Genomic DNA, 25,446 nt, shown 5'->3' on the forward strand with positions numbered 1-25,446 from the left:
TTTATGAGAGATTAAACACCTCCAAATTTATGAAGGCTATTACGTTTTTAACAACAAAATTAAATGATAATGAGAAGAGATAGAAATCGATACATTCAGACCAGGAGTAGAAAAAATCTGAAATAATTGGGTTGATCCTTTTGACAGAGAGAAACAGGGAACTCATTTTCTATAGTGTTGCACAAGCTTTACATCAGGATAAGCAATGCATGTCATCCAATAGAGACACTTCTGGGTTTCCCTGTCATTAAACTGGAGACAAATCAAGGAGAATCTGGCCCAAGAATTTTCTTCAAGATTTGAGGACATAGTGTGTAGCTTTGGAAAAAGGACAATTATTCTGTAATACTTTCTGGAAGGCTGTTCATTCAGGAAGTTATTCCAGAATGGCTTGGTTTACTATACACTCATGTTGGTCAGTTTGTACATGTTGACAGTCCCTTATGAACAGGAAAAAAAAATGGGTAGAGAGAAAGAGGAAAAGAGCACAAGGGGAAGAGAGACATGGATCTGTGAAACCTGGAGGTTTTGAAGCAAGAAGAGTAAATTTGACATTAAAAATGGTGAGCTAAATCGTCTGATCATGCAGGAGAGATTATGACCATCTGTGCATATGTGCAAAGGGATGTACCATTCCATGTATGCCGCAATACAGAAAATCATGGAAAAGGGGAGACTAATGTCCTCTAGCAATTTGTAGAAGAAATGAACTAGTGCGTTGCTCTTTGCACAGTCACCAATACCAGTATGCTCCCAGCAGGAAAGAGGAAAGGGAGCAGCTGAGCAAGAGCTGGATTACAGGTAAAAATGAAAAGACCCTAACTAACTCAAAAATTCAACAGGAGCAGCAAGACCTTGCCGCTCGCACAGATGATGCCTTGCTTCGAGGAGGGGTGAGGGGGCTCCCCTGAGCTCTGAGCATGGCCGAGGCCGGGGACCCTGTGCACACAGAGGCCGGGCTGCACAGCGGGATCGCCCAGGGCTTTCTGCCACAAGCCCCGAGGCTTCATCCCTCAAAGAGAGAAGAGCAGAGAGGATATACTACCCCCAGAGAGCTCTTGAAGGCAGTCGAAGGGCAGTTTCCTTTCTTCCAAATGGGGAAGTAAGTGAGGCCATCCTACAGACACCAAAGGATTTATTGATTTTTCATGCTTCAGCAAGAGATAGTGTGTTTTGCTTTCCCTCCTGCATTAGGTGTATGAGCTATCCCAACAGAAATGCCCTTGCATCTCTTCCCTTTTTTTCCTGCTGTTTTTCTTACTCTGGTCACACAAAGGTAAATTAGTATGCAGGGTGGAAGGCAGAGGGGAATGAGGCAGTCATAGCAGATTTATAAGAGGAGACTTTGGCATCTGGGATAACATGATGCAAACAAGAATTCTGAAGCACAGAAAGAAACTAGAGACATGCCCTGCCCAAGAAGAGCACAAAGACAACAAGTCAAAGGGGAAAATAATTTTCTTCAACACCAACTAAAGGCAGGGATATGGACAAAAAGATCTTTACATCTTCTTACAGATGGTACTATGAGTGTACAGTTGAGAATCATCAACATTAAACCATGAGATATGAAGGTCACTTATTTAAACTTCCATCCAGCCCTAAGCAATGTAGATGTTAATATACAGTCATTACTTTGAAAGCTCAGATGACTCTTAAAATGGGAGCTAAAATCTTCCATTTCCCAGCATTATTGTAGCATTTTATTAGTTAAGGCTGTAATAAGGAGCAAATTCTCCCCATCATCAACATAACTTTTTTTTCATGCTATATAAGGAATGAGGCATTAGCAACAAAAGGTCCATTTCATTATTGTTAATTTTTTTCATTAGCTACCATGTTTCTAAGCTGCCCCATCATCCTCCCTCTCAATTTCCATCAGTTTATTAACAAAGAGCCATGCACCTACAGCTGCTTTCTAAAATATCACAACTGTTATTTGGAGCTTCTCAGTAACACTGAGGATCAAGCTTTGATTGCTTTGTCTCAGAGCTGAAGGGGCAGGACTAACCTGATCTCCTTCTATGACAAGGTGACCCTCTTAGTGGATGAGGGAAAGGCTGTGAATGTTGTCTACCTAGACTTTAGTAAAGCCTTTGACACTGTTTCCCACAGCGTTCTCCTGGAGAAACTGGCTGCTCATGGCTTGGACGGGCATACGCTTTGCTGGGTAAAAAACTGACTGGATGGCTGAGTCCAAAGGGTGGTGGTGAATGGAGTTAAATCCACTTGGCGGCCGGTCACAAGTGGTGTTCCCCAGGGCTCAGTATTGGGGCCAGTTCTGTTTAATAACTTTATCAATGATCTGGACGAGGGGATTGAGTGCACCCTCAGTAAGTTTGCAGACGACACCAAGTTGGGCGGGAGTGTTGATCTGCTTGCGGGTAGGAAGGCTCTACAGAGGGATCTGGACAGGCTGGATCGATGGGCCAAGGCCAGTTGTATGAGGTTCAACAAGGCTCAGTGCTGGGTCCTGCACTTGGGTCACAACAACCCCATGCAATGCTACAGGCTTGTGGAAGAGTGGCTGGAAAACTGCCCAGCAGAAAAGGACCTCAGGGGTATTGGTTGACAGCCAGCTGAATATGAGCCAGCAGTGTGCTCAGGTGGCCAAGAAGGCCAATAGCATCCTGGCTTGTATCAGAAACAGTGTGGCCAGCAGGACTAGGGAAGTGATCGTCCCCCTGTACTTGGCACTGGTGAGGCCGCACCTCGAACACTGTGTTCAGATTTGGGCCCCTCCCTACAAGAAAGACATTGAGGTGCTGGAGCATGTCCAAAGAAGGGCAACAAAGCTGGTGAAGGGTCTAGAGAACAAGTCTTATGAGCAGCGGCTGAGGGAACTGGGGTTGTTTAGCCCAGAGAAAAGGAGTCTCAGGGGAGACCTTATCGTTTCCTCCAATTACCTGAAAGGAGGTTGTAGCAAGGTGAGTGTTGGTCTCTTCTCCCATGTAACAAGCAATAGAACAAGAGGAAATGGCCTCAAGTTGTGCCAGGGGAAGCTTAGATTGCATATTAGGAAAAATTTATTCACTGAAAGGGTTGTCAAGCATTGGAACAGGCTGCCCAGGGTTGAATAACCATCGCTGGTGGTATTTAAAAGACGTGTAGATGTGGTGCTTAGGGACGTGGTTTAGTGGTGGACTTTTGGCAGTGTTAGGTTAACAGTTAGACTCGATGGTCTTAAAGGTCCTTTCCAACCTAAGTGATTCTGTGATTGTATGACTTGTCTCCACGTTAAGACACCTAAATGTAGGTATTTTATGCACCAAGTTCACACATTGACATCTTCAGTTAGGTATCTTACTCTGAAGATGAATCTCACTCCAAACCCTCAGTAGTGGGATTGCATGGGACTCTGTTAGTATTTCAAGAGTATGCATGGCAATTCCAACAATTCTTTTTTTTTTTTCTAGGGGAAGGCAATTGTACACAAATGCATGTGACAGTCCACATGTTGATTGTGCACAAGTACATATGCACCCTAGAGGGTAGCAGTTCTTTTCCTTGTAATAGTAAAACTAATTGAGTTTGTACAAGTCTTTTTCTTATTTCCACCCATGAGGGTGAATGATAGTAATAGACAACCTTTGCTGTGGTATTGCAGCTTTTTCTCTTCAGTTGCCACATTCTGTCTGTGCTGTTTTATCCTTGTCGTGGACGTCTGTTGCCATCTCTTGCAAAAAGCCACTGGCACCACTAGAAGCAAGGTTGTAACAGGTTGATTTATCACTGTCAGAGGTATTTTATTTCATTCTATCTAGAATGACTGTTATTATTAAAGCACTTTTCTGATTACAAACTGTTTACTTGTTCACTATTTGATACTAAGGAAATCATTTGTGGGTTTGCAAGAGAAAATTACCAGGGTCATGTAACTTTTCCACATCTTATTTTGTATTGTTAGGTGGAAACACAGCACACTCTTTCTCCATACAGAGTAATTGCTGCCTGTAAAAGGGAACGTTTGCGGCTCCCACTGCAAAGGCCATGGTTTTCATATTGATTTATCATTTTCTGTGGGCCAATTACCTCAGTGATTAGTAACTCCTGTGATTCTTTTAATGTGACCCAACAAAGCAGGTAACCTTGCTACTCAAGGTGCCCCTTGACTGAAAATCCACCAATGCACCTCCATTTCCTGGCTCTGAATACTCAGTCCTCACGCAGAAGATGTCTGTCAAATCACTCTGGATTGCACTGACAGCTTACTCTCGAGCTTTTACATCCTCAGGGGATTCCTATTGTTCCATCTCCCTATATACAACAACACCTTACCTGCACAGAGATCTTCATGGAACTCCCTTAATATCTCACTTCATCATCAAATATATGAAGTAGGGATATATGAAGTATACCAGAGTTCTCCATGGAGATTGGTTTAAACACAAAACCAAATGAAATAATTCAGCAGCACTGTGAGATCACAGCTTACCTGATCATCCAATGCAATTAATGTCCAAATTATGTTAGTCTGGCTTTGAATGCAAAGTCCTTTGAATGGAGAGGGTCTTTGTGAATAAGTTAGACTACGTCTTGGCAACAGAGAGAGAAAGAAATTTTTTCTGTACTACCAAGATTACAACTGCATAAACCAAACAACCAGCCCTCTTGGTGAGCAAACTAACTAACAGACCTTATTCCCTAGGGCTTTTCAGCAAACTGACTTGCTCTTGATGTGCTAAGCGAAAGGTTCCCTCAAACCTCTCCCTTCCTAGACACCCTATGCAAGGTGAAAGTGATGGCAGCACCAACAAAATCACAGCAAACACTGAGGTAGTCAAAGGTCACAGCCCTCTCCCACCTCCCTCCATGCCCAGGCAGATGACTACCAAGGTCCATAAATTTAAGTCTGGTCCTGACAGTTTTATTGGATCAGGACTACAGTGCTTAGTACTGCTCTGAATTCAGCTGCAAGCCTGGCTGATCTTTCTGGCTTGGCTCTCACCTTGAGCAAGGATGCCTCTGGGAAGTTTCAGCTCCAGTTCACACTCATGCCGGGGAAATGGGCTGAACATCCAAGCTGAATTATTTTACCTCCAACAATCACCTTCTGACTACAAGGCTGCTTTGGTGACGTTCTACTTTTTTCTGATTTGACCTTCCCCCTTAAAAGTAGTCTTCTGCCAGTATATAACCTTGTGCCTGCTGACAACACAACAACAATTAAGGCTGGCTCAGTACTGTCATTAAACTGTCATCTAGTATAGCCAAATTTGAGGATACACTCTTTGCATCTACAACACATTGGCTTATCTGTACCAACCAGAGGCTCCTCATAACACTTTACTGTTCATGTCATGCCTCAGGTGGCAATCTCCCTGCCCCATCCTGCCAACCTGGGCACTCACTGCAAACACACCCTTAACAGCTTGTGTCAGAACAGGAGTTCTGAATTTCCTGTTAATTTTTATTTTTTTTGTTAAACAAAGCCTACGCAGACCTATCACAAGTAATTTGCAATCTGAGAAAGTGTAAGCAATGTAAGAACTCTGATGGAGTAGACCTGTAAATCAAAGTATTTCTTTGAGCCGTGTCTGTCTACACTGGCAGGTGATGGGAACATTGCGCTTACTTGGCACACGTCAGAATAGTGACTGAATCAGTCTCTCAGTGCAGAGGTGGTCTCTCAAGTCCAGAAACTGTGGAGCAATATTTACACCAGAAAAAATAAATAGCATTAAGGTGATAAGTAGTGGCAAAAAACTAAAAAGAAAACATTGTGCTCTCCATTCCTTGATGTTTTCTGGAAGTTATGCATTATCCAAAGATCTGAGCCTGGCTAAAGAACTGGAAGAAACTCACACCTTGATTTTCATAAGAGGTGAAACTAAATGACCTACTGGTCTACTTTTGGCCTTAAAGTCTAAGATTACCTGTCCATCTTAAACCTTGTACAAGATCAAATTCATATTGAGGGCTTTTTGTATGTGAAGATGCAAAAAAATAAGCAAACTCCTTAACCTGCCCTTGTGCTCTGAAAGAACAGCAGAGTCCAGTCTGATGCCTCCCAGTAACTCGTTGGCTCGGTCTGCAGGTAAAAGTGAAAGCACAGAGCAGACGGGTTTCCTGCCTGCCAGCCCAGCACAATTTTGTCCTTTCCATCACACACAGCGGCAGCAATGCAAAGGTTAGCAGGCCAAAGTGTGCACATGCAGGAGAAAACAGGATCTGGTCCTTTTGCCAGGTGTCCTGTCACAGCAGGGGGAACAGATGGGAAAATCAGCAAAATTTGGATGCACAAAAAAGCTGCTCCATTGGGCAGCATGCTACCTATTTGAAAATATGACCTTCTAGAAGAGAGCTTCCTGCTAAAATCACTAACTTAACATTGCTTTACATCAAAAGTAAATGTCAATAAAAGAATTTGAGGTAAGCAACAAGTCTTACTTCTGGGTTTGTTCTTGAAAAGGCAAATTTACAACTGAATCAGTCATTAGAAAGTCAATTTGCAGCTGTGACAAACAAGCAAAGAGCTATTCAAGTCACGTACCACCAATAGTATTAATGATCTTGGTAATGAAAAGCTGATGACTTTTAACAAGTGTTATCTGACACACAAGATAAATACTTTTAAATATGAAAAGTCTCTTTAATTACATATGGAGTTTAGAGGCTTGTAAAAACCAAGCAAATTGGCATGCCGCTGTCTCCTTTACCTGTCACTGGGCAGAATAATGCCATCGCTCAATTACTGCCACCACCACGGATGCCTGAGCCCTGGCTTCCCACCACACGTGGAGGCACGGGCTTCTGTTCTCGATCTCTCCATCAAGAAACCGTAGGTTCAAGGCAATTGCAAAACCAGTGCTGAGTAGTTCTGCACAACCAAGTAGTAGAGGTGCTGCAGGTTCCCAGCTAACAAAAATGTTATCACATTTAAATGGTTTTAACTGTGTATTTGTTTTTCCTATGCAAGAACCTTACAGAGCTGCCTATGTCATGTTTTTCTCTGTGATACTGATAGTCACAAAGGCATATTGTATCTCTTGAAGGAGAGTTAAAAAGGCACAGTCCAACAGTCAATTCCTGACCAGGTTTGTAATTTAGAATTCAGCAGGCTTTTGTTTCAGTGCCCGTGACAAACATTCTGCTTAAACGCTTTTAAATGCCCATCCTGCTTTTCACTATGATGGCAAATATCTGTTTAAGAAAAAAACATCCTTCCCAACCTTCACACTTCTTTACACCTGTATTTTTATACCGAAATTTAAAACAGCAAATAAAAGATGAGTCTTTTTTGTTTTAATAGGTAATATGCTTTCTTAATATTTCCAGTGATTCTATTTTTCGGTGAATGAAGTTTAGCCTACCCTCGTGAATAACAGAGCGACTTCCTACTACTTCTACTCTATAGCAGAGGCACAGGAGAGAAATATAATTTTATAAAATCGCACCTCTGGCTACATATTCTACACCATCCCATCAACAGACGTGTGTAAAGAGTCTCATCTTTGACCTAAAAAAGCTAAGTCATGTGCACACTAGTTTGGAGTGTAGTCCTGGCGTGCAAGACTTCTCTTGCAGGGAATGGGAGGAACCCACCAGCCACAGGATTAAAATCTCGGATGAATGATTTTATGTGCAGTATTTTCTTAAATAAATCAAATTTCAGTTTTGATTATATTGGACCCTTGGTCCATTTATGTCTGAAAGACATGAATAACAATGTGATTTGTCAAAAATATGACATACATAAATTAAATTTCAATAGCATATACACAGTTATCATTGACATGTTAAAAACCTCACAGTTTCATTTAACAGAGAACTAAAGTAAAAATACTCCTAAGGTCAGGTCCTCTGTACACCTGCTCTCCAACCTCCTTTTTCTGTTTTCTGAGGAAGAAGAAATGAGCTCCTAGCAGGTATGTATATAAGACGCATATAAAAATATTTGGGGTGAGTTTGTATGCATGTCCTCCCAAACTTCCTGGATCCACTCAAATAGGAAATAATATTTCCTATTTGATTTTTTAATTATTTTTCTTTTATTAAAAGATGAGTTCGTACTTGATTGAAAACAAATTCTAGCCATGGCTAGAAGAAGGAGGAAGAGAAGGGAGGGAATGGGGTAGAGAAGTATCTTCACGACACTTACCAGTTGTTTGAAAACAAAAGTAAAACCCACTTCTCCTCCCTGGCTTCCTGAATGGCACTTTAGCTGTATTCCCTATCCATCCTGCTTATTTTCACTTCTCTGCCACCAGCATTGGAATGCTTTTGTGGGGATCATTTAGTGGTGCTTTGAGTAGCAATTTGGTTGTCACACAGGTAAGCATCTAAGCTGAGAAGTACTAACTGTGCAAACTCCAGTAGGAACTGAGACTTTGTTGTACCTCACAGGATTGATGTTTTACATTTGGTGCTGCCGCTTGCTGTGGTCACATCTGGTTGCTTTTAATAGGATTATGCAGTACTGTACAACAGACTCTACTCCTAATTGGCAAAAGTTGCAAGACCTGACCCTGCAAAATGCAGTGTTTTTCCTTTGAGATGTTCCTCTCTGTTGCTGCCGGGAGCTGAGGACCCTCAGTCCTTCCAGGAGTTGCTCAGCTCACTGCAGGATCCAGTCTGTTTGAGCCTGTTACCGTTCTCTGTGTATTAATTATCATCGCCATAGAAACAGACATAAAGTGCATTTGACTTAAGGAGGAAGCACGATTAATATTTTGTAGTTCCAATTTAAAATGTTATTAACCTTTCATAATCAGAACCACATACTCTCAAATTTTCAAATAATGCAGTATTTTATTAAGTTTTGAAGCTGCCTCCATTAAAATCACTGGAGGTGTTAAAGACATGCCTTTGACTTTTAATGGGAACGAGGTAAACTCCTAAGTACCTGCACTAACCACAGGAATTTTTATGAATTATGCAGTATGATGCCCCCATGAGAACATGGAAAGGTTTTCACATCTTTACAATACTAAAGAGCCTTGCTGTATTTATTAATCACTTTCTGTTGGCCTAAGCATTTGAGAGGCCAAAAGGGGATGCTGAAAGGAGGTGGGTCAGCAAAAAACCACAGTGTGAAAAGGGTGTGAGGATTGTCAGATTATCAAAAGGAGACAAAAAGTTTAACATATTCAATCACAAAATTTTTATGGCATTTTTAATCCAAACCATTGGCCAACTTTATTTTGCCAAACAGAACCAAACACTGTAATTCATGATACCTCTGGGACCAATCACACTGCAGCAACTTGTTAAAAACATAGCACATCATAACAGTGTGTCCAAACTGGCCAACTGTATGGTCAAACCTGTCTGCTGATACCCACCTGGGTCTACTGGAGGAAGCAATTCATTGAATTACCAGAACTGTCTTTGCACAATGCTTCTGGGTGGAAACATGGATTAAACTTTTTTTACGCAGCTCATGGGCAGCTCAGAAGCACTGTGGGAAGGAGATGAGCCACCAAACTGCACGATGAGTAGCTACAGCTACAGCAGCTTTAGCATCTCATTCTGAGCTCACTGTCTTCCTTGGGGAAAATCACAGCGTAAAGGCAATATGCTCTGTGGTATGTTACTGTGCACCGGATCTTTGGGTGCCTTCAGCTGCCTGCCAGCTTAAATCACCAACATGAACATACATGCACACATGGGATACACAACGTGTGAGTTGTCCTGAGACCTCCGCAGCAGCTTGGCTGATATCCGCGATGCAGTAAGTAAAGCCAGGGAAAACAAGATAATATGCCAGCATCTCAGTTCCCTTCACCTGTTGTAAAGCTACACCCCTTGCTTTGCCCAGAAGGCACAGTCAGAGGACCAGTGCAGCACAGCCTGTGCTTACTGCCACCTCCATGCCTACATTTCTTCAAAGAAGGCAAAACTCCTGCTGACTCCAATGGTGCAGTATCAGAGGGAAGGAGCTCCTCAATATCATCCGAGGATCTGGCCATCCTCGTTAGGTGTAATACCACAGGTGATGCACAGACTCCTGAAACAAAAACATCTTCTCTCTCAGGAAATGGAACTGTAAAACCAAAGTGTTAATGGTTCATCTGGTAAAAGCTTCACAACGTGTTTGATCACACAGCAGTCAGAAACTGCCTTAACTTTCTCTCTGCTTTTAGTGCAAAGTACAACACAAAGCCTCCAAATGCAACAAAACCCCATGAACAGAGAAATACCTCATACATAGATGCATTGTAATTCACACAGACTTTGTTATGGTTTACTTTTTGTACAACCCTGCCTTAAAAATCACACCTTGAAGTCGCATGTAGATTTGTAACTATGAGTAAATGACATGAATATCTGTAAGCTGCATTGCAAACACAGTGAGAAAAAACAACCAAAACTTAATACCTGGAGTTATAAACTGCAGGAATATTAAGACCTTATGTGGTAACAGCTTCATAGTATGCCATCCAGGAAATAAACACAAATGATTGTGAGTGTTTATTTTTCCCAGTCTAAAACAACCCATCTCATTTTTTTTTGTGAAGAAACGAACTGCTCAAACAACCCTGCAAGGAACCATCAAAAGTTTAACATACACACAAACACATACATGAATCTATCTATCTATCTATCTATCTATCTATCTATCTTTCTATCTATCTATCTATCTATGTCTATCTACCTGTATGATATACCATGTAGTTTTACCATCTTTACTCCACTATAGAAAGCAAAGTCACGAAAAGCAATAAATACATGCTTATTTAAAAAGGAATTAAATTCAGCCCAGAACCTGTTGGCATACTTATAGCTGTACTCTTCATTTGAGTAATTTTTAGCATTCTTCCATCTATTTACATGTTTACATCAAAATGCAGCTATTACAATCATTGTAAAGCATCCCAGGGAAACTGAGGATGTCTTACCCCTGTTTTATAGGCAGTTGGGCAGCAGAGACAGAAATGTATCAAGCAACAGCCCATAGGCACAGGATGAACCAGTATTAGAGGCAGAAACCAAATTCAGAGACCTAATTGGGGGGAAAATAAAGCATAACGTCTTGATTAATCAAAACTGCATAATTGTTGTAGAAATACATTGGGAAAGATCTCCCAGCGTCTTCCATGGGGCAGGGGGGCAGCTGGGTTTTTTGTTGTCAAATTCAGAGATAGAAGAGAGCTCTGCTCCAGAATGGCCGAGCAGTTCTGTACTCCTATCAGATGCGGGTAGGAAAGGGTCTTGTCCCTGGGCTAAAGTAGATTATTAGGGTTTTCAGTATCCTGTGTGAATACCCCAAATACTCAGCTACTGCTCACTGCTAGTGCCTTCACTCCAAATAAATAAATAAACAAAATGAACACAAAGAGGTCTCATTTTCCTCTCACTAAAAGCCAGGAAAAAAAGAAGAAATCTGAAAAATTTTCATGGGAGGTAAAATATCTGGGGAGCTATATCTGGGAAGTGTGAACTCCCAGACAGGTATTTCTTTCTCCAAAACATGCTACCTCTGTATGCTATTACTTCTATATCTTTCTATCAGAGAAACATGGAAGCAGTAGGGCTGGGAGATGCAGCCAAGTGCAGCCACCTGCAGATACTAGGAAAACCACAAAATATTTCCTGGAGCAGCAGATGCCAATGTTTAGCTTGCTACAGAGATTGAGGAGAAACAGGGGAGGGAAGGCTCAAGTAGGAGAAAAACATGAGGAAAGCTTCTGTGCTTAACTTACTGAAGGATGGAGAGATTAAATAAAAAGATGGCTAAATAAAAATGTAAATCTGGGTTCATATGTCTTTTCTGGGAGGTATAAAATGTGCAGAATAAGCAGGAATGTATAGATTGTTGTTTTCCCTTGATTCAGGTCCACATTAATATTTCTGGTCTCAGAAATCTTCTCTCTCGTTGAAAATGAGGTGCTTCTGACAGAAGGAGTTTCACATTTTAGAAGTGTTTAGCCTAAGGGTCTGAGCTGAAGTGAGTATGAGTCAATAATGGGAAGTGAAACAAAGTAAATAATGAAATCAATGGAAAAACTCCCACCGAGTCTAGCTCCTGGTGGACTACAGATCAGGCCATAAGGCAGTAGGAATACATCCAGTGGAACAGAAATCCTGAGAGGAAAATGTATTTAGGAAAAAATGTTTCTACATTTCTTAATGCGATCAAGAGCTACAGAAGAAATTCAACCATTTGGCACTACAATGCCCCTCGCGATGATGCAATGACCTACCTCACCAAGAGCCCAGGCAGTGCCAAGGCTAGTAGCAATGTGCAACATTTGTGCAAGAGAGCAAATTGTTACTGGGGAGAGAAGCTATATTCCTTGATTGTTGTGCGTATTGGTCATAAACTCGTATTTTCTTTCAATGAAGACTTTTAAATTTAGTTTTCAAGGTAAAAAGAAAAGAAAACACGTTCAGCATGAGAAATAGGAGGAATGAACAGATAGTACTGTAAATAGGAAGAGGTCAGACCTTTTCTTCTACTTGCTGATTTCTTCTCAAAGGTTTCATTAGAACAATGCCTAAAAAAGCTGAACAATTTGTAAAGGCTGATTAAAAAGCAATACGGAGTCATTTGAGAAAAGTTGGGTTATATGCGACCACAGAAAAGGAAATTAAAGGTACTAGGTGTGTAAAATATTTCTGCCTGTCATTTAAAAAAAAAAATCTGATATTACCTCCTTTTTCATCATTTGCCTTTTCCTGTTTTCCAGTTTAGCAGAATTAAAGGAGCTTAGTGGGTCCCTTCAGCTCCATCATTTTCTTTTTGGCCATAGCTTTTAGAGGATCCAAAATTGCCAGGTATTTTTCTGGACAAGAACTACGAGCCAGGGGCTGCTTACCATTTAGGTTTCTTAGACAAAGAAGAAGTAAAGCACAGACTGGTTAAATGGCTTGCACAAGGCAATACAGGAAATCTGGAGCAGAACTGAGAAGGAAACCCACACCTCCCCAGGCAGCATTCAGCACTGTAACACCTAGACCACACTTTCGTCACTACCTCAGTGTTATCACAAAACCAGAACAGGAAATAAATTCTGACAAATAATCAATTACATAAGCAAGGCAATCTGTCCTGGGGAAGGTATGTTTTAGTCACCGGTTTCCCTCAGTCTCCAGCCAAAGGCCTGATGGCTATGGTATTGCGAATCAAGAGCTCAAATCTGGCAGAATAATGCAGAAAAAGATACAAGTTCTTTAGTGTTATCACTTACCTGCACTTCATTGAGGGTAAAAAAATGCAATAATTGTCCTCTGCATAACTGAAAGGCTAAGGCTCATCAGAAATTCAGGGGACGATTTCTGATTTCTAACTGCTTGTTGCTCCCCAGTTCCTGGTATCCTGTTAAGGACAGGAGAAACACTGCTGGCTGGTCACTCTTTTGAAATGATAATGAAAAAGTTAATTCTCTTGGAACTAGTCAGATGCTACACAGCGTTCTACAATTATTCTATTGAACAAAGGTCCATCTAAAGGAAAATTTGTCTAACACCTATAAATGATGCAGTCACATGTATTTTCAGTTGTCACAAATAAGAGACCTAGTCACCCTCTTAGCATCAATTTTTGCTGTATGGTTTTGTGGAAATAGTTCTCTTCAAAACTCATAAGATCTCTGTGTTCATTTAATTTCACCCATTCTGAAGAAAGATATTAATACTTTGGCAAAGATACAGAGCTCATTGTTTGTAATGAGGACTGCCCAATAGCTGGATGAGTTCAAAGGATCCCTGCCTTTTTTAATTCAAGACTGAATAACATTATATCTTCTTTTGAATGCTGGGTTATAAAACCATCTGCCCGTACAGTTGTTCTAGATTTCTCATTATTTTAGACTGCATATTATGTGTTTGTTATTTTAAATTACAGTGCTGTAATTCACACCCACTGGCATGAGAGATGGAAACTGAAAAACCTTAATGCCTACTAAAGGCTGATGCGCGTAAGGGAGAGCAAGAAGCATAAACAAGTTGGCTTTAATGCCCTTGTCAGTGATTTTTTTACAGCAGGTGGGTTGAAACTTGTGCTTGCTGATGATAGATATATTAAATCATCATGTCTGGAAGCCTTGACTCAACACCTCCCAGTTGTAAGGCTCTGCTGGCCCATCTTGTGGCTCTAACACAGTGTGCAGAGTACTTGCACTGTGCTGCAATGTACCTGAAGATGAAGGAGCTGCTACCAGGCACTCTCCTGGTGATGGACACCAACGTAGGCGTTTTGTGAATTGAGCCCCCAGAATTTTCCAGACCGACCAGAATAATGCAACAACTGATACATATACAAAAAAGCTGACATCCTGTGATTTTCCTGTTAATATCTCCTTAAGAAAGTCCCACCACATTCATGAACTAGTATGAAATGGCCTAGGAAGGAAAAGAAATACATATTAAAAGACAAACAAACTACTTGCTGGGAATCCCAGAGGTCCAGACCTGGTATAGTGATTTCCTCTGAGATTTCCAGCGCAGGTGAAGGGCCACTGCCTTTTTCTTTCTCACCTGCATCCTACCGAGACCCATGAAAACACCTGCCTACAACCTTGCCACATCTTGCTAAGAATTTTCCATAAATGTAGTGAATTAATATAACCTGCAGCAGAAATCTGATGGCCTGCTCCAACTTTCTATTGCCCCTTCCTGCAAATAGTGTTGAAAGTCCACACAGGGCATCTAGCTAAAAATATAATAGCTATTACATTTTTAAAGGTGCAGCCTAAATTGTTCTATATGTATTTCCTTGTGTGGGCAAGCCTCTAATTCCAGAATGTTTATACAGCCTCCCTAAATAATTGTCTCCCTAAATAACTTAAAAATTACACTTCTGACAAGTGGCTAATAAGCCCCTAGGGTTAGCATAAACTTTTTCCTAACAGGAATAAACTAAGAGTGACAGAGGTACGGGAACTGGTTTAATTAAATCATAGAATACCAGCTTTATTGAAACAAAGTTAATGCTGTCTGTAAAAAGTTTTTGGTGTTTAAAAGCTGGAAAGATTGGTGAGGGGTTCAGTAAACTACTTGTTGCTTGTTACTGGACTCTCAAGGGAGAAATCTGGGGAAAAAAACCCACACCTATGCAACACACCACTACGCTCAATCAACAGTACGCTCTGCTTTAAAAATAGTATGGAAGAACTCAGCTGGAAATTGAGTGTCAGTGTTCTCTCACATTGACCACAACAACATATTTGTCTTCGTGCTCTGACAGTCAAACAAGCAGACATGCATGAATGATGCTTAGGGATGGCACTTGTGTATGTAATGCTTCCGAAAACCTGTTCAAGGACACGTCATCCTTGGAACACACAATTCCTAATTCTGTCAAGTTTGGTGCCTCCATGGGTTATCTGCGAAGTAATTGTCAGTTCTTTAACCTAAAACTGTCTGGGCACAACTTCAGAAATCAATGGGAACACAGAGATACTCTGGCTTTCTCCTCTCTGCACACTCACCTCCCTTCAGCTGCATGTTGTCCCCAGGTCACACCCTGCTTTCATGCATCTACATCCTCATCAAACAGTGACCCAGCCATAATGTGGACCAGTATAGGGCAGACCTGAGCTAGCTTACACTGAGCATTGCACAGTCAAGGTGACGGTGGTGCAAGGCCTGTTACAACAAGCGAATGCTTGCGAGCACTCCCGGCCCTCGCCCTAGTCGCCTCCGCACTCCTGCCTCCGTGTCATCACGCTTCCGCTACTGCTCTCACCTCCGGCTGCAAATAATCTGCCTGCACACATCCCTGCTCAGCCTCCTCCATCCTGCTTTGCTTGGAGGGTTCCTGGCTTCACCCCTACGTTGTGCTCAATACCGCGCCAGAGCTCCCAGCAGCCCGTCCTGTGGCCACCTCACCCAGGGCTCAGACCCGGTTCTTGCTACAGCTTTGGGAAGAGCTATGCAAAAAGCACCGATTACATCCTCAGAGTACAGCAGTGCACCTCGCTATCTGCTGCCTGATCACAAGACCAGACAGACCAGAAAACACCAAGCATGCACATTGAGGGCATGGGAGGCCAACGGCAAAAAATGGGGACCCAAAGCTGCCCTGACGTCGTAAACTGACCCGGCTTCTGAGCAATGCCCTGGGCACGTGTGCACCAAATCATCGGCAGGGTCAGGAGCACACCTGAAGACCCCAGGGTCTTCCCCCATTTCAGTCCAGAAAGGGACGACACTCATCTCAGAGGGACCCGTAGCCCTGAATAACCACCTCTTCTCCTTGGACTGACTCGGAGCATAGCAGGGTGAAAGTGATCTGCATGGGGGAACGAAGACAGAGCTAAATGTATCAGCAGGGCAAAGTATTATTATGAAAGATTTGGGTGAGGTTTTACCCTCTAATTTCAGCTGTGACTTCCCAAGCGCTCAAATGGTACATTGTCAGCTCACTTCTGGTTGTCTGCTTCACTCACCTCACCCCTGCTTTGACGATGCAGACGAACAGAGGTAAAAATGCCATGCCACAGCTGTAGTCTTACAGTGGTCAAATAGAATGTAATTTTTCTTATGGTAGAGAAGTAAAAATAACAACCTTTATGCTTGTTGTAAAAAATAATATGCCATAAAATGTTATTAAATGCACCTCCACCCAAATACCATTTCATCTAAGTCTCCCTCTCCCAAAAAGATCCATTACTGGAAAGTGATAAAATAGCATGTGTTTTGCTCAGTAAAAATTATAGGTGATCTCTGCAATTTCTTGTTAAGACTCGTCTCTCTGTACTATCCTTGTAATTTGTCATTTTTGCCCTGTCACTAACCCAGCTATCTGTTAAAGATGCAGAAAAATTCCCTTTACACAGACAGAAAAGAGTTTCTCTTCACAGCCCTGGTCCTGCTTCACTGCCAGAGTGAGAGAAGGGGAATGCCATCCTGGCAATGGAAATCAGGTGGTCTGTAGCCAACTTCTGCACCAGCCTTCCGACAAGTACGAGGCTGCAGGAGCAAAAGACATATCGCTTTGCTTGCCTCTGGTCACTTGGGCGAAGGGGACCTGCTCCTGTCGCACCTTCCCGTTTCCTCCTGCAGCCTGCAAGCACACAGACTAACCCACAGCACTGCTCACAGCACTGCCTGCAGGCACTGAGATGCCGTAGGGTGACCATGGGATGCTCCATACTGTCTATCCCACAGTCATATACGGGATAAGGTGCCGATATGATGGGGTAGCTATGTCGTAGTGCACTGACAAATGTGTTTACTAACATGCTGTTGCTGACCTGTGGGCAGACAGGAAGAAAGACGTGGCCTTCTGCCTTATTTTCTGATATGTGGCTATAAGAAAAAAATCATTCTGTTTTTATTTAGGAAAGCGGATTCTGTTCTTCCTGCTGGTGCTGCTGGAAATAAAGCATTTATTGGAAAGTAGAGTTATGTCATATAGCTAAAAGCATATGGGTTTTTTTAGAGCAAAAAGACATAGTGTCCCTTCAACCTGGAAAAATAAAACATAATTGCTTGGTAGTCTCAATTATGAAGACCTTCTTATATCAAAACCTTGAGACTCAGGAGTAAGGAACATGACTATGCTCTTTATGGAACGTGCCCATACTGGATATGAGCATAGCACCCACAAGGCCCTCCAGATCATGTCCCTTCATGCACAGGAGACAACCTAACATGAAGGCAAGCTGCTCTGAATGAAAACCTCTCTTAAGTTGCTCCGAAGTTTGGGTTAAAACGCAGATTGAAAATCCTGAGGGCATTCTATAATCTCACTCAAGTTTGTTAATAAATGCTATATATACCAATTTCTGTCTCCTTCTAGAAAAAGCTATAGTCATTCTACCATCTCCCATTGTTCTCTAGAATTTTTACCTTTAAATTTATGGAAGATTGGAAAGGTTGAAAAATTGATCTGGCAACAGATTTTGCTTTCATAAAAATAAAATATGCATTCAAAACAAGTTAGGAAAACAAGGAATGTGGGGGTTTTTTACAAATCAGTGTTTTCTGACTTGAGGGGAGTTGTGCTTCTAGTGCGAGGTTTTGTACAGTGGCAACACAGTAAACAAAATCCATGAAACAGAGGCAAAAAAATCTGTAGTTGGGACTGGGATTGTGGTCTCAGATAAAAGACGTTAGCTAATAAAAAGATGAACTCTCATGAGACATTCAGAGAAACACTTTTGCTCATTCCTTTTCTAGAAAATATATCAACACAGACCTCTATTTCACCTGTGTGAAAGGCAGAAAACAATTCCACTCTACAGCTCCTAGATCAGCAAGCGCCTTCTCATTTCACTTCTGGTGCCATCTTGTTTCCCTTGTGCTTCTTTGAAGTATCTCTTTTTTAGCCATCTGGCCAAACAACTTTTTCCCAGTTAAGGAACCCATGTGAAAAAAATGAATGCCCGCTGATTTTAAACTGTGCAAAAGAAGTATCCATCACTTTATTTTCTGGCTATTGTATTGTGGTGGGTTGACCCTGGCTGGATGCCAGGTGTCCACCAAAGCCGCTCTATCACTCCCCCTCCTCAGCTGGACAGGGGAGTAAAAATGAAATGAAAGGCTCGTGGGTTGAGATAAGGACAGGGAGATCACTCACCCATTACCGTCACGGGCAAAACAGACTTGACTTGGGGAAAAATTAGTTTAATTTATTGCTAGTCAAATCAGAGCAGGATAATGAGAAATAAAACCAAATCTTAAAAACACCTTCCCCCCACCCCTCCCTTCTTCCAAGGCTTAACTTTACTCCTGCTTTTCTCTACCTCCTCCCCTCCCGAGCGGTGCAGGGGGACGGGGAATGGGGGTTGCGGTCAGTTCATCACACATTATTTCTGCCGCTCCTTCCTCCTCAGGGGGAGGACTCCTCACACTCTTCCCCTGCTCTAGCGTGGGGTCCCTCCCACGGGAGACAGTCCTCCACGAACTTCTCCAGTGTGAGTCCTTCCCACAGGCTACAGTTCTTCACGAACTGCTCCAGCATGGGTCCCATCCACAGGGTGCAGTCCTTCAGGAACAGACTGCTCCAGCGTGGGTCCCCTGCGGTGTCACAAGTCCTGCCAGCAAACCTGCTTCAGCGTGGGCTCCTCTGTCCATGGGGCCACGGGTCCGCAGGTCCTGCCAGGAGCCTGCTCCAGCACAGGCTTCCCATGGGATCACAGCGTCCTTTGGGCGTCCACCTGCTCTGGCGTGGGGTCCTCCATGGGCTGCAGGTGGATATCTGCTCCACTGTGGACCTCCATGGGCTGCAGGGGGACAGCCTGCCTCACCATGGTCTTCCCCACGGGCTGCAGGGGAATCTCTCTGCTCTGGCACCTGGAGCACCTCCTCCCCCTCCTTCTTCACTGACCTTGGTGTCTGCGGAGTTGTTCCTCTCACATCTTCTCACTCCGCTCTCTCTGCCTGCAACTGCTACTCCCCTGTAACTTCTTTTCCCTTTCTTAAATATGCTGTCACAGAGGCGCTACCACCATCACTGATGGGCTTGGCCTTGGCCAGCGGCGGGTCTGTCTTGGAGCCGGCTGGCATTGGCTCTATCAGACATAGGGGAAGCTTCTAGCAGCTTCTCACAGAAGCCACCCCTGTAGCCCCCCCACTACCAAAACCTTGCCACGCAAACCCAATACGTGTATATATGTTGACACAAAGTCAGGTCTTGTAGAATTCATGAAGAATTCATGCAAAATTCATAATTCTTGTTGTTATTCATGAAGACAGTCTCATTTGCTCTAAACAATGCTCTACTTTTAATTACATTGTCACAAAACAGCTGAACAACTCTCGGGAGTCCACTCTGAAATTAAAAAAAAATGGTTTGGCTCAGGCAGGACTTCTGTTTACTGCAAGGTTGTATTTAAACTATATATCTTTATATGCAGATAGATATGTAGTTAAAGATACAGATAACAGCTCTGGTAGTGGTGCCGCTTCTTGGCTGGTGTTGCATCAAAGATGTAGTTGCCTCTGTGTACTCCTTCCTGCAAAGCAGAAACACAAGAACATGATACAGTTGAACAAAAATCCCCCAAATTTAGACCTTGCTCCTTCCCATGCACTTCAATCCCAAATCCTGTTCACTTGGACCATATAAGCGCCACTGCTATAAAAGGTGTTCAAATCTTCTGCTTCTGCTTGTGTCAGTTTATTTTCTCCCAGATCTTTATTTAGATACGTAAATGACATGCCTTAATGATACAACGATCCATCCTGGATCTACCTGTATGGCATGGCAGAGGTCTTTGCTCTGTGCTCCATAGTCCTGTTCCACTAATAATGCAGATATGTTAGAGCTGTGATTTCCTTGGAAACTAAACTACAGGAGAGAGGGGTGAAGTGTGTGCACAAGTATCGTGTCCCTGCAGCTCACACCTGAATCAGTGAGCTGGGAAGAGCTCCTGGGTGGTACATGGGCTTGCTCTTTCCACGTTTCACAGTTATTTAGGACAGCAAGGAAAAATAAACAATAATTTATTTGGTAAAGGGTTTTTTTTAACCTCTGTGAGACTGTGATATTGTTCAGGCTACATTAAGCCTGACAGTGAAAAATCTATTCCCTGTAATTGCAGATATGTAAACTGTAAAGATCTAACTTAAATGGCTTTTCTTAGCTGAAAGCTGTGACCTAAGTCTTACTAGAATGCTTTGATAACAAGAAGCTTCTTTACAATTCATTCAGAATGGTAATGTAACGAATGGTAAATTAAAACAAATGGAAGACTGAGCTGCTGGAGTCTTAAAGTAAAACACCCATTGAAAGCCATTTTAAAAAAGTCTATTTTCTTCCCACAAACCTATAATGCAAGCGAAAAACCAGACTGACCGATTAGTTACAAATTTAAAAACTGACACTAAAACTACCCTTAGGTTTTGTTCCTGGTGCATCACCTCAGCTGTAGAATCAGCTCTGCAAAGCTGTCTTCTGGTTAGAACCTGCCAGGATGAAATTAAGTTATTTTTCATTAATATAGTACCTAGAAACTTCATACAAGGCCCAATGTTTATTCCTAAAGAATTTCTGAGTTTTAAAAGTCTTATTTTTAAACTGTGGTTTTAAATACATTGCTTCACAAACATTGCATGCATTATAATATTAAAAAAAAATTACACTATAAAATAAAGATTTTGTTAAAGAGTGCAAATGTACTGGAGTTTGTCAATGAAATGTTTACATGGGATTACAATTCAGTCCTCAGAGATTTAGCTGTCTGGTTCTTCCAGTCACTGTTGATACAGAGAAGAAGGAATTGCGTAGTTCTAGTAATCTACTTTTAACCTCTAAATAGTATGTTCTAATTACTTGGGCCACTGACATTTGGATGCCTGAGCTTCCTTATTATACTATAGGTGGGGTTATTTACTTTTAAATCAAATTTTCTGCCCAAACCTCTTTAGCTGTTCACTGGTTTCCAGTGAAACAGTGTCAGATATTCTCACAAGTAGATATTTCCTGCTGTTTGAGTATCTCATGTGTTAGAAAAGTAATTTCTTCCACTGAAAAACTATGCTTTATGTCTCATATAAAGCTATTATAATTACAAATAAGCAAAGACATATTTTACTAATATCTATTCTACCTTCTCACACCTAATGCAAAACCAGCATATAGCACTTGCCCAAGGAAAGACTTGGGAGGCAGAGCTTAGCCTGATAAATTCCTGCCTCAGCGCAGCCATTAGGAGCATACTTAACTCTGTGTTTAAAAAGAAGAATGTGACTGAAGGTTTGCAGGAATCAGGGCCAAGAAGACTAGTGCCCATCACTGCGAAGTGATGAATAAGCATACTAAATTTACTCTGCAATAAACGGTAGCTTTCAAATCACAAAAGACATGTGAAAACCACCTTTGTGAAATGAAAGAAGAAAATATCTGAGTCCAGGCACTAAATAATAAATCCATCAGGGATTCAAATGACTCTGTTAATTAGTAACAGAGTCTGAAATTTTAATCTCTAGGTCACCCATTCAAATCCAGCTAAATTCAGTAATAAAAGGTTATTGCTGTTTAATGACAGCTTCCTGAACAAGCAAAAAGAGTGTGTTTAAAGGTAGCCTTAAAGGAAGCCCAAGGACGGAAGGAGTCCTTTGATTGCCAATCCAGTGATTTGAAAGAAAAGACACTCGCATTAACGCCAGCCACAACGCATCACTATTTTCCCCCACACTAATGGGAAAACTGCAACAATATTATACCTCTTCACAGGGTAAAAAATCCTTGCAAAGATGAAAGGCAAAGGACGGTCAGGACTACAGGATTCATCCCCAATAAGGAATAGATCTATATCCTTGGGAGAAGAAGAAGATCACCTATCAGCACTACAGTCAAGAACACTGATAATGAACTGCAGCTCAGCACATCTTGCCACAGCTTTTGAACCAGCTCTGTGATGGGAACCTGTCAGAGTGCAATTCAGTTACTTTTCATTAAAGCAGTGACTGGAAACTGCATACAAGCCCTAATGTTTTACTCCGTGCTTGTGAGAGGATTGTAAGAGAGAAAAGCCTGTTTTCACTAATAGTTCATGCTTTATGAACATGGATACAGAGCTACTAGCACATATTGCTGTCAGGCAAGAGTGGTCTTTCTCTTGATATTATATACCAGCTCATTCACTTGCCTGCTTCCCCATCTGATTCAGAAAACAAAATCTCCAGAGCTTTCCTGTACCTCTGGAAGAAACTACTGGTGCTTGTCTTCTGCTCCTGGGCAATTATCATAGGCATTACTTTATAAGCTCCAGGAGTTTTCGCTGTTGCTGATGGAGAGAGATCATCTCTTCCAAAAGAGATTCAGAGCAAAAGGCCAAAGCAGCTGTACTTTATCACATCTGAAAGGGCTTATCTTTCTCCACCGAGTACAGAGGAGTCCATGGAAATGGCCCTTACTAGACGAACGGTAGCGTTGCACAGTACTCCCCTTCTTCCTCCAGAGTGTATCCTTTCCTGTTACTTTGTCTTTGTTTACAAGCAGCCAGAAAAGGAAAGAGAAAGCTTGACTACCTACGCTTTATCTTGCTTTGTAGCCTTTTTTTTTTTTGCAATGTTTATTAATAACAAATTATGTTGACAAAATATTTTTAACATATATTTACTGGACTATTTAGTGTCTTGACCTCCTAAATTATAGGCAAGAACAACAAAAAACAACAGAAGAAAAGAAGCATCAACTGATTTTAATGTCCATATTAAAAACTAGCAATATCATCTTTGGAAAGAGATTTTTCTAAGATACCAAGACCCAGACCAGTTACGGAGTCAACCGGTCTATACCAATAGTTTACATTTAATCTAAAAATAGCTAGAAGTTATTCTAGATCATAGGGTATGGTAGAATACTTCCCGATACCTAGATTTGACTGCATCCCACATTGACTGAAGTTTCTCGGTAGCCTTTTAGTGTATTTTAGTCTAACAAAGACAATAATTATGGTGAGGTAAAAGAGAGGAGGGAGCAGTATTCTTGACTACCCGTACCTGGGAACAAGGAAGAAGCTGGAGATTTAGTGGGATCCCAGATCAGGACTTGCTTAAGAACCACTCAAAAAAGGGTCAAACATAAATTTGCCTCTTCTTCATGTGTTTCTTCACTTATCAACATTATTTCAGTCCTGTATTGCACCACATCCTGAAAATTCATCTTCGCCAAGGCCCAAACAGAGCCAGACCCCTCTGACTCAGTACTTGAGACTGAGTGAAGCCGAGACACATTTTATCAGTCTACAGAGCACTACAGCCTGACCTCATGATCCCTTTTGATGACTACAATCAACCTGAGTACAACTGATTGCAGGATTATATTAATGTTTGTAAACATCTGAGTTTTGCACATAAAAAAAAATATGCAAGCATATTTGCTTGTCCATTCATTGCAGTTTTATGCCTTTGAATAATGTCCACAGTGGAGTTTTTAGTGCCAAGTTATAACTAATAGATTTCTGTATAGTATAAGATAACTTAAGTCCTTTATTCTTTTTTTTTTCATTAAAAGCAAACAAAAACAAATGAAAATCAATTTTTGCAGTTTATTGCTTTATTGTTGGATATGTGGGAGGAGCAAGGAAAAAAGTGAGTAAAAAGGACACCTTACAAGGGGCCAGTACTCTACTTGGAGACAAGGCAATCTGGTGTACCTCTGGTTATGCAAGGCTTGCTTATTTAATCCTACAAAGCTGTTTTAGGAAAAAGCCTAAACTGAATCAAAACTCATTCAAGTCTCTTTAACGATACCTTGCTGAGCAAATAGTTCAGTCAGGGAACTATGTTCTTTCCTACCACTTTTGTTTTGTTCCTGTGGGAAAAGTTTAGGCAGGACATATTGTCTCTGTCAGGTTTGTACAGATAGTATGAGAGAGAAATTTTAGTACTGGCTAGTTGCTACCTCACAAGTCTTTCACTAGTATCAATCTAACCTACAGTAAAGGAAAAAACACTGGCAATGGAGTGGTAAACATTTGAAATATCATATGACTGGGTTAGTAATAGCCCTTCAAGAGAAATTTATCTTTGTAATTTTTTAAAGATTATTCATATATTATTTTATTACTATTATAAAAATATCTCGCTGGTATTTTTTAATTTTAAAGCTGGTTACTTCCCATATTCCCAAATGCTTAGACTCTCTTTGGTACCCTGTTTAGTTCTCCATCTCAATGACAGGCAGCCAAGATTAAATCTCCACAGCTAAAAATTGAAGGAAAGCAAAGGATAAGGAGCACTAGACAGGCCTAACACAGGACGCAACTCAGCAACTTCTATTTATGGATCCACCTTCCATATCCACCCATCCTGTTTTGGGAAGGACGGTAGAGTAACTCATTTTAGGTTAATGCATTAACCTAAAGCAACCCATTCACGTTTCCTAGTTCTTAATATTACGTCTGCTTTACTTTAGGCATTCTTCTTAGTATTTAGTTCACTGCATGAACCATTTACGAGCCACTTCACAGATGAGCATGGTAGCAACCCTGCTGCCCTGGTGGCTTAACCTCCAAGCCATGTTTATAAACAGATGCAGCTGCAGGGAACAGCACTGCTCCTATGCAGAATTTGTTGGTCAAGGCTTCAGAGCACATGGCTGACACTCCATTACACAGATTATTTCCACATCACGGTAAGTAATCCAATTGGCTAAAATAGGATGGAATTAGGCAGTATCTAACAGCAGTAATGGTAAAAAAACAGGCTCTAAGAAAGACATCACCCATAATTTTGAAAGGCTTATACCATGTCTGTATTTTCCCTGGTCAGTGTGCACCATCCTGGTCAACACCTGGATGACCGCAGGTCAGTAAGGCTAAGAAATGCTGGTGTGTAGAGGAGGTGAGTGATAGCTGTTTTAAGGTCTCCTTCTGGCCTCTGGCTAGTGCAAGAGATGACTATAAAGATATCTTGTCCTGGACAATAACTATGGGTTGTGACTCTAACTGGCAATAAATAACATCTCGTGACAATGTCTGATTTCCTGACGCAGTGCCTCAGGGACAGACTTTTGTTCCCAAATGTCTGCTTTCTATTCCCTACTTTTCCTTCCACACATATATAGCCCTAAGAACTGCTCTCTACCTTCGTCTTTCCAGCAGT

This window comes from Gymnogyps californianus, chromosome 3 (genome assembly GCF_018139145.2).
Source record: "Gymnogyps californianus isolate 813 chromosome 3, ASM1813914v2, whole genome shotgun sequence".
Lineage (NCBI taxonomy): Eukaryota > Metazoa > Chordata > Aves > Accipitriformes > Cathartidae > Gymnogyps > Gymnogyps californianus.